Below are 9,663 nucleotides of genomic sequence, written 5' to 3'. Positions count from 1 at the left end.
GTCTCCTGACATCGATACAAAATTCAGTGTCACTCTGCATTTTCTCAGAAGAAGGCCCATACCTTCCCCTGCCTCTACTAAAAATACAAAAATTAGCCGGGCATGGTGGCACACGTCTTTAATCCCAGCTACTCGGATGGTTAAGGAAGGAGAATCACTTGAACCCGGGAAGTGGAGGTTGCAGTGAGCAGAGATCGCGTCACTGCACTCCAGCCTGCGCGACGGGAGCGAGACTCCAATAAATAATAAATAGATAAATAAATAAATAAATAAAATTAATAAATAAAAGCCGCATCCTGGAAGATAAGGAATCAAGTAAATGTCTTGGGTTTTCCTTCATTTAAAATATTTGCCTTTTAAATCAAATTTTGCAAGCTATGTAGACGTTCTTCCGTCACCCACTGCACATCGCATACCATCGTCCCCAGACTGTAGAATTTACCGTATAGCAAACATAAAAACACAAGGGGTATTTTTAGCAACAGAGAGAAAATAAACACCAGAGATACTTTTAGCAAAACATTTCACCCAACAAGTGGTTTGTTTCGGTCCTTCCCGTAAAATCCCTCCTACCTGTCAAGCTCACTTTCCCCTCGGTGATCCTGCACATTCGGCCTCCCAGGGGCTTCCCACAACGCTGAGCACAGCCACGGGCAGGAAAAGCACCCAAATGCCCCTTGGCCGGGCCGTGAAAGGAGAGTTTACCCGACCACTGTCATCGAGAATCTGCAAACGGGGGCCCAGGCGCATCAGGTGTTTCGAGCAAGAACTTGCACCTGCTTCTCTCGCCAGCGGAGACGCCAGGGACTCCGTTCCAGGTGGAAGCCCAGGGCGGTTCCTCTACAAACAGAACCAAAAGGTAACCCCGGAGGCTCAACTCCAAGCTGCGCCGAGCCGAAAACAAACTTTCCAGGCACTTCCACCCGCTGAACCAGGTGACACCTCCCGGCCTCCCCCGCCCTCCTCGCGTCTGTCAGCGCCCCGGCCAGGCCGGCGCCCGCCGCAACCCAGGCCCGAATTCCCCGCAGCAGTCGAGCAGCGCCTTCGGCCGGCGCCCGCCATCCCCCGCCCGGCCGCAGGTGAGGCGGTACCCGGCCCTGGGGCCGCCGGGCCGCCCCGCCTCTCCGGACCCGGGCGGCGGCCGCACCCGGCAGGGTAACAAGCTGGCGCGCCCAGTCCGCCGCCGCGCGCTCACAGCTGACTGGTGGTCCTGGCCATGGGCCCCGCGTCGGCGCGGGCGCCTCCCCCGCAGCGCTGCGCTTCGCGGCGCCTCCTCAGCCTTCTCCCAGAAGCGGAACCCCAGCAATAGCCGCGACGCCCCCGCCCCGCGCGACGCCCCCGCCCCCCCGCGCGACGCCTAGTAGGACTTCCGTCGCACCGCAGACGCCGCCCGCGCCCATTGGCCGCACCCATCGTCGCTCCGCCTCGGCCTGAGTGGGCCCCGCCCCTGCCCCAACTGCATTTCCGGGTTGGGGTCTGGCTGGCGGGTGAGGCCCGGCCCCTCCTGGGAAAGGGGACCTCGCGCGAACCAATCCCAGGGCCCGAGGGGCGGGGCGGGGGGGGGGGCGAGCTGTCATTCCCGGCTCCCAGACCGGGAAACTGAGGCTCAGAGGGGACCGGGGTCCGGCCAGGGTCACGCCCGAGGTCGCGGCGGTGCTAAGCTCGAACCCGGGGCTCGGACTCCGGAGCTGGCACTGCGTGAACGCGGAGGCGCAGCTCCGCTAGTTTCACAACTAACAAGCATTCACAGAAGGAAATCTGGCCTGTAAGTCACATTCGTAAGGCAGAAAACAACCAATCCTACCACTGTCCATCGTCCCGGAGGCAGCCTCAGAGCTTCTGTCCTTGCCTATAAATGATTTTGTGACGGTTTTGTTTTGTTTTGTTTGTAGTTGTTAATGTGGATCATGATTTTGTGTGTTTGTTTTTTGTTTTTTTGGGGGGGTTTGAGACGGAGCCTTGCTCTGTCGCCCAGGCTGAAGTGCAGTGACTCAATCTCTGTTCACTGCAACCTCCCCCTCCCGGGTTCAAGCGATTCTTTATTTTTATTTATTTATTTTATTTTGTTTTGTTTATTTATTTTTTTTGAGACGGAGCCTCACTCTGTTGCCCAGGCTGCAGTGCAGTGGCTTGATCTCGGCTCACTGCAAGCTCACCCTCCTGGGTTCACGCCATTCTCCTGCCTCAGCCTCCTGAGTAGCTGGGTCTATAGGCATGTGTCACCACACACTACTAAATGTTTGTATTTTTTGTAGAGACAGGATTTCACCATGTTGGCCAGGGTGGTCTTGAAGCATGTAATCCGCCTGCCTCGGCATCCCAAAGTACTAGGATTAGAGGCGTGAGCCACCGCACCCGACTGAAATGGGTTAATTCTTTTTTTTGAGACGAAGTCTCGCTCTGTCACCCAGGCTGGAGTCAATGGCAATTTCAGTGCAACCCCTGCCTCCTGGGTTCAAGCGATTCTCCTGCCTCAGCCTCCCAAGTAGCTGGGACTACAGGTGTGTGCCACCATTCCCAGCTAATTTTTGTATTTTTAGTAGAGACGGGGTTTCACCGTGTTAGCCAGGATGGTCTTCATCTCCTGACCTCGTGATCCGCCCGTCTCGGCCTCCCAAAGTGCTGGGATTACAGGCTTGAGCCACCGCGCCCGGCCCTTTTTTTTTTATACTGACACATGGCCATGCAGTTCTTGAGTATGCACAGAGAAAAGGGAAGCAGTGAAGTAAAAACAACTTGAGGAAATAGTACACGGTGAACTCTAGAACACGGAGCCCAGGGTGGAGGAGCCTCAGGGGCAGGGGCCAAGGGTCACAAGGAGGCTGTTACGTGAAGAAAGCAGCTGACAAGGCAGCAGGGGGCAGAGGAGAGAGGGGCAGCTGAAGGGCAAGGAAGAAAGGACAGTTCTCAGTTTTGCTGGAGGCCTCAATGGCAGCCAGAATGCTTGGCCAAGCGCTAGAGAAGCCAGACCAAGAAGCCCCTCTGCCCTCTGGAGACACAGAGAAACCTCCCCATGGGTCAGGTCCAGCTGCCCATCCTAGGACACCACACAGGGAGCAGATGTCTCACCTGGCCCAGCACGATTCTCTGGACCCAGGCTGGAGGAAGGAGACTGACCCCTCTCTTTATCTCACCCTTTCCTGCCCAGAACCTCTGTCCATGGCCAATGGATGACCTCAGGCCAAGAATATAATAACTTGGTCTGACGTTGTGAAGTCACGGTCCATCCAGGGAGGGGCAAGAAGATGACCAGAAACATCTCAGGAGGGGCTGGCAAGCTGCCTTATGTGTGTGGTCCTGTGCTGCGACTACACGTTCCTCACTCACCTCTACAACGATCATGGCACGAGGGAGGAAACGGGGGTGCAGAGCCTAAGGAACGTGCCCAAAGCCCTACAGCTGGTATATTAGTTATCTACTGCTGTTTAACAAATTGCCCCAAAATTTAGATGTGTAAAACAACAAAGAGGTCTAACTCATGGTTCCTGTGGGTCTGGAATTCAGAAGAGGCAGGGCTGGGTGGTCTGGCTCAGGCTCTCTCGGGAAGTTGCCATCCAGATGCAGCCAGGGCTGGTCAGGTGCGGTGACTCACACCTGTAATCCCAGCACTTTGGGAGTCCGAGGCGGGCAGATCGCCAGGTGAAGATTTTGAGACCAGCCTGGCCAACATAGTGAAACCCCGTCTCTACTGAAAATATACCAAAATTAGCTGGACATGGTGGCAGGCGCCTGTAATCCCAGTTACTCAGGAGACTGAGGCACAAGAATCGCTTGACCCCAGCAGGCAGAAGTTGTGGTGAGCCGAGATCGCGCCATTGCACTCCAGCCTGGGCAACAAGAACAAGACTCTGCCCCCCCAACCCCCCGAAAAACAAAAATTGCAGCCTGGACTGAGTCATCTAAAGGCTAGAGCAGGGCTGAAGGATGCACTTCCTAAAAGATTCATTCTCATGTTCCCACAGCTGTAGGCTGGAGGCCTCAGTCCCTCACCAATGGGGCCTTTGCCCAGGAGTGTGTGCTTTCAAGCCCTGGCAGCTGGCACTCCCCCAAGCAAGTGGCCCAAGAGAAAGAGAACACAGGCAAGATAGAAGCCGCCGCGTCTTTATGACCTAACCTCAGAAGTGACAAACCATCACTTCCAACACATATGCTGGTCACACACACCAACCCTGATAGAAAGAGATCGGGGCCGGGCGTGGTGGCTCAAGCCTGTAATCCCAGCACTTTGGGAGGCCGAGACGGGCGGATCAGGAGGTCAGGAGATCGAGACCATCCTGGCTAACGCGGTGAAACCCCGTCTCTACTAAAAAAATACAAAAAACTAGCCGGGCGTGGTGGCGGGCGTCTGTAGTCCCAGCTACTCGGGAGGCTGAGGCAGAAGAATCGCTTGAACCCAGGAGGCAGAGGTTGCAGTGAGCCGAGATTGTGTCACTGCACTCCAGCCTGGGTGACAGAGCGAGACTCCGTCTCTAAAACAAAACAAATGAAAGAGATCGGGTGTGCATTGGGAGGCTGAGGCAGGAGCACTGCTTGAGGCCAGGTGTTTGAGAACAGCCTGGGCAACAAAGTGAGACTCTGTCTCTAACAACAAAAAAAAAACCTTTTAAATGTTTTACAAAGTGAAACAGGACTATACAAGGGTATGAAATCCAGGAGGGGCCATTCCTGGGGGCCCCTTCAAGCTAGTTGAGGACAGAGTCAGGATTCCAATCTCAGGGAGAGAAAGAGAGAAGCAAGAAGCACAGTCCGGGCCTGGACCCTGCAGGTGTGCACACCAGAAGGCCCTGAGTTACAAAGCCAGGGAAGGAAGGGCTCTCCCAGCAAGGATCCCAAGCTGGTTGGCATTTCTAGACTGACCCTACAGCTACTCAGTAGCACCTGGAAAGGGGACTAAAGGGGAAAATGGGGGGCAGGGAGATCAGGTGAGAGAAAAGGGGGCTCTCAAAAGACAACAGCACTGGTCGGGCACGGTGGCTCACACCATAATCCCAGCACTTTGGGAGAGTGAGGCAAGTGGATCACTTGGGGTCAGGAGTTGGAGACCAGCCTGGCAAACATGGTGAAACCCCATCTCTACTAAAAATACAAAAATTAGCCAGGCATGGTGGTGCATGCCTGTAATCCCAGCTACTCAGGAGGCTGAAGTATGAGAATCACTTGAACCCAGGGAGGCGAAGGTTGTAGTGTGCACTACAACCTAGTGAGACTGAGCTACTGCACTCCAGTCTGGGCAGCAGAGGGAGACTCTGTCTCCAAAAAAAAAAAAAAAAAAAAAAAAAAAAAAAAGAAAAGAAAAAAAAGACAACATGGTCTCCGGTCTGCCTCTAGCCCACAAGGCCCTGGTCACATGTCTGAGGCTTCCAATATACATTTGCTGGGCTGCAGATATATGGATGGAAGATACAAAGTCATTGAGTGGTTTCCAAGCCACCGGGTAAATATCCTCCCATATAAGGCACGCCAAGGGAGAATCAGACTTGACTGGGAGTCGGGAAACAGAAAGTTGCATGAGATCTTAGGCAAGTAATTTCCCCTCCTTAAACCTCAATTTTCCCTGAGGTAAAATGGGCTGGCTCAACAACTGCTAAAAGTCCCAAAAGTGGAAAACATCCAATGTTGGTAGGAATGTAGAGAAAGGGGCGCCTTCATAAACCAATGATAGGAACATAGTATTTCCTTTAAACCTGAGCAGTGGGAATTCCTGTCCTAGGCCTTTCTCTCTAAAAGGCAGAATAATGGCCTCTCCAAAGATGTTCTCATCCTAATCTCCCAACCTGTGAATGTGTTATTATATGGAGAGATGAATTAATCAGCTGGCCTTACAACTGGGTAATTATGGCCGGCCATGGTGGCTCACGCCTGTAATGCTGGCACTATGGGAGGCTGAGGCAGGAGGATTGCTTGAATCCAGGAGTTCAAAGCCAGTCTGGACAACATTAGCAAGACCCTGTCTCTAAAACAAAATTAAAAAAAAAAATAGCCAGGCTTGGTAGTATGTGCCTGTGGTCCCAGCTACTCGGGAGGCTGAGGTGGGAAAATGACTTGGGCGCAGGAGATCAAGGCTGCAGTGAGCTATGATGGGGTGCCACTGCTCTCCAGCTCCCGTGGGGGAGAGGCAGACATCGCTGCCCATAGACCTGCCTCTGACTCAACTGTGTCCACCCTCCCTGGTCCCTACTCCCAAGTCACAGATGACTCAGCAGTGACCCTGTGTGTCAGGCCAGGTCCAAACTGAGAGGGAAGGTGTTCTTTTTACACTGTGAATGATGAGAGTGACTCTTTTTAGCTAGCCAAGTGCAGATGGGAGCCTGGGAGGGGGCAGAAATGTTCCCCAGGCCCTGCCTGCAGTTTCTGCCTGGGCCTTGGCTGCTGCATGTGAGCCTGTGACCTTGAACTGGGGTCAACTAGGCCACACGTACCCGGGGGCGCCCCAGGGAGCAGGACGCTCCGGGGCCCAGCACGTTGCCCTGGGCCTGTGGCCGGAGTCAAGTCCTCTCTCCTCCTCCTGGCTTTTGGAAAGGCTTGGCTGTGTTAGGGAGTCTCTCTTGGTCCTTTCAGGAATTTCTGTTCAGGCTTACTTCTCCTTATCAGCTCTTTTATCCATCTCAGAACGTCCTGTGTCTCCGTGTAGGAGAGTGGCTTCCTAACCCTCCTAACTGCACATACAGGCACAGGAAGGACGTCTCTCAGGGCGTCTGGTTATAGGGGAACAAGGGGAGCAGGGACGTGGCTTTCATTGGAGCACTCGGCTGGGCTGCTTGGGGAGACATGGGCCATTTCTTTTTTTTTTTTTTTTTTAAGACGGAGTCTTGCTCTGCCACCCAGGCTGGAGTGCAGTGGCCGGCTCTCAGCTCACTGCAAGCTCCGCCTCCCGGGTTCACGCCATTCTCCTGTCTCAGCCTCCCGAGTAGCTGGGACTACAGGCGCCCGCCTCGTCGCCCGGCTAGTTTTTTTGTATTTTTTAGTAGAGACGGGGTTTCACCGTATTAGCCAGGATGGTCTCGATCTCCTGACCTCGTGATCCGCCCGTCTCGGCCTCCCAAAGTGCTGGGATTACAGGCTTGAGCCACCGCGCCCGGCCAAACATGGGCCATTTCTTGCACTCATCCAGCCCAGGGGACGGGCGGGCAGGTGTGGGGGGCCTGTGCGTACAGCCCCATGGTGCAGCAGATGCACAAAGCCCAGGCCGAGGGAGAGGCAGGCCCAGGGAGCAGCACTGGGTGGTCCTAGCTGAGCAGGGACTGGCCAGGCCTCGCAGCCTTGGAGAGGCCCCGGTGAACCTGCACCCTGCTCTGGGCTGTGCAAGGAGCCCCATGACCCCGTGGTCAGGGGGAGGCTACAGGTTAGATAGTCTCAGGAGGGCAGCCCCTGCTGTCTTTGTGCTGAGACCCCACCCAGACCCAGGATGTCAACAGACAGATGCCCATGGGAGAGGAGCAGAAAACACTCTCTGCAGACTAGGGGTTGAGAAGGGAAAACAGGTCTATTCCATGCAATTAACAGCTCCCACGAAGCACGCTGTGAGAAGGACGCTAGGAAGGGACCAGTCCAGGGTGCCACAGGTCGCTTTTCCACCCTAGGGCGGGGGTGCAGCTCAGACTTTGCACGCTGCCGCCAAGCAGGGCTCTGAGCCATCTGCCAGGTGGGTGGCAGCAGGGCCCCTGCCAGCTCCAGGAGGAACTCGAGGGAGAGCCTGGCACACGACCGCGCACGTTCTGTGGCTCCCAGGGAGGCAGGCAGAGCGGGCGGCAGCCTTCATCCCCAGGATCAGCTGGCCCATGTGCACGCGCGCGCACACACACACATACACACCATACCCATGCCACTCACAGGCACACACAACACATGATGTCACATACCACACACAGGCACACACCACGTGCCACACATTACCTACAGCACATGTGCATGCCACACACACCATGTGCACAGAGGCACACACCACACCACGCACAGCCAGTACGTACGTACGTTCACACACACACACCCTACACACACAGCGGGAGCCCCAGGAAAGAAGTCTGTGGGCTCTGTTCGGGAGCGGTGAACTGCGGTGAGGGGTCAGCCACAGGCTGGGCCTCCCTGTGCCAAGCCCCAGGCCTGGGAACGCTGGGGAGGAAGAGCTGGTCTGGGGGCAAACTGACCCATCTTGGGGGACACAGCTCAGTGCAGAGGTGCCGGAAGTCACCATCCCTCACACAGACGCCACATCAGGGCCTTGGTGGCCGTACTGTGGGGTCAGCTCTTTATTACCCCAGCCAGCCGCTGCCACGTGCTCTAGGAGGAAGGAGGGTGCCAGAAGTCCCTGCTGAGTAGACACCAATAAATGCAGGGATGTCGAGGGTGGTGCCAACTGCTGGAGGGCTCCAGTCATGGGCTCTGCAGGAAGCCTGGGGGGATGGGCACCCATGCGAGGCATCTGCACATGCCCCGCCCCTGCCTCCTCTTCTGCCCTTACACTGGGCTTCCTGGAGCCACAGAGCGGGGCCCCAGCCCCCACAGTGGGTGGGCTGTGCCAGAGCCCTAGGTCTGAGGAGGAACAGGGCTCCCTCCCTGCCCAGCAGACCCAGCGGCCCTGAGTGTCCTCCACTTCAGGACCCAAACTGCACGGCTTGCCTCCTTTTCAGTCTTGCTTGGATGGGAGACCTGCTCCGGGCTTTGGCTAGGGATGCCTGCCATGCTGAGGCCTCTCCCAAGTGCCCACAGCTCTACCCGGTCAAGGGGTTGCAAGGCCTAGCCAGGCTCCTGGTGGGAGTCAGGCAGTGGGAAGACCCCTTGGAGCAGAATCTGGGTCTTTCCCCTGCTCCAACCCCTGTGCCAGCCTCATGCTGGGCACCTGGAAGCCCAGTCACCCACTCCACCCCTCACCAGGGCACTGGGGTCAGGCTGGGCCAGCCACACACCTGGAAACAGGATGGACAAGGCCACTACAGCCTGAGGCTCTGTGACCTCAGACAGCCAGGCCCTGGGGGACACCGTGAATGGGAATCTCCTTGCAGGGGGGCAGGGAGTCCAACGACCAAGCCTTTGCAGAGCAGCCACTAGGGGAAGTCATAGCAGCTGGGGAGGGGGTGCAAGGACCCCAGGACCTTCTCAGGAAGCTCCTGCTGTCACCACCTGGGCTGCAGGCTAAAGTGAGGGAGAAGAGGTGGACATTAACTTGAGGTATCAGGACTTTGAAAAAAAAACATCACTTGAGCCGGGCACAATGGCTCACGCCTGTAATCCCAGCTGCTTGGGAGGCTGAGGCAGAAGGATCACTTGAGCCCAGGAGTTCAAGACCAGCCTGGGCAACATAGCAAGACCCTTGTCTCTTAAGAAAAAAAAAGGCCGGGCGTGGTGACTCAAGCCTGTAATCCCAGCACTTTGGGAGGCCGAGACGGGCGGATCACGAGGTCAGGAGTTTGAGACCATCCTGGCTAACACGGTGAAACCCCGTCTCTACTGAAAAATACAAAAGCTAGCCAGGCGAGGTGGCGGGCGCCTGTAGTCCCAGCTACTCGGGAGGCTGAGGCAGGAGAATGGCGGAAACCGGGAAGTGGAGCTTGCAGTGAGCTTAGATCCAGCCACCGCACTCCAGCCCGGGCGACAGAGCGAGACTCCATCTCAAAAAAAAAAAAAAAAAAAAAAGGCCCTTGTACATGGTCTCTAGTCCCCCAGGAT

Source organism: Trachypithecus francoisi, unplaced genomic scaffold (assembly GCF_009764315.1).
Source record: "Trachypithecus francoisi isolate TF-2019V2 unplaced genomic scaffold, Tfra_2.0 Contig00476, whole genome shotgun sequence".
In the NCBI taxonomy this organism is placed as follows: domain Eukaryota; kingdom Metazoa; phylum Chordata; class Mammalia; order Primates; family Cercopithecidae; genus Trachypithecus; species Trachypithecus francoisi.
This window is presented reverse-complemented; position numbering follows the sequence as displayed.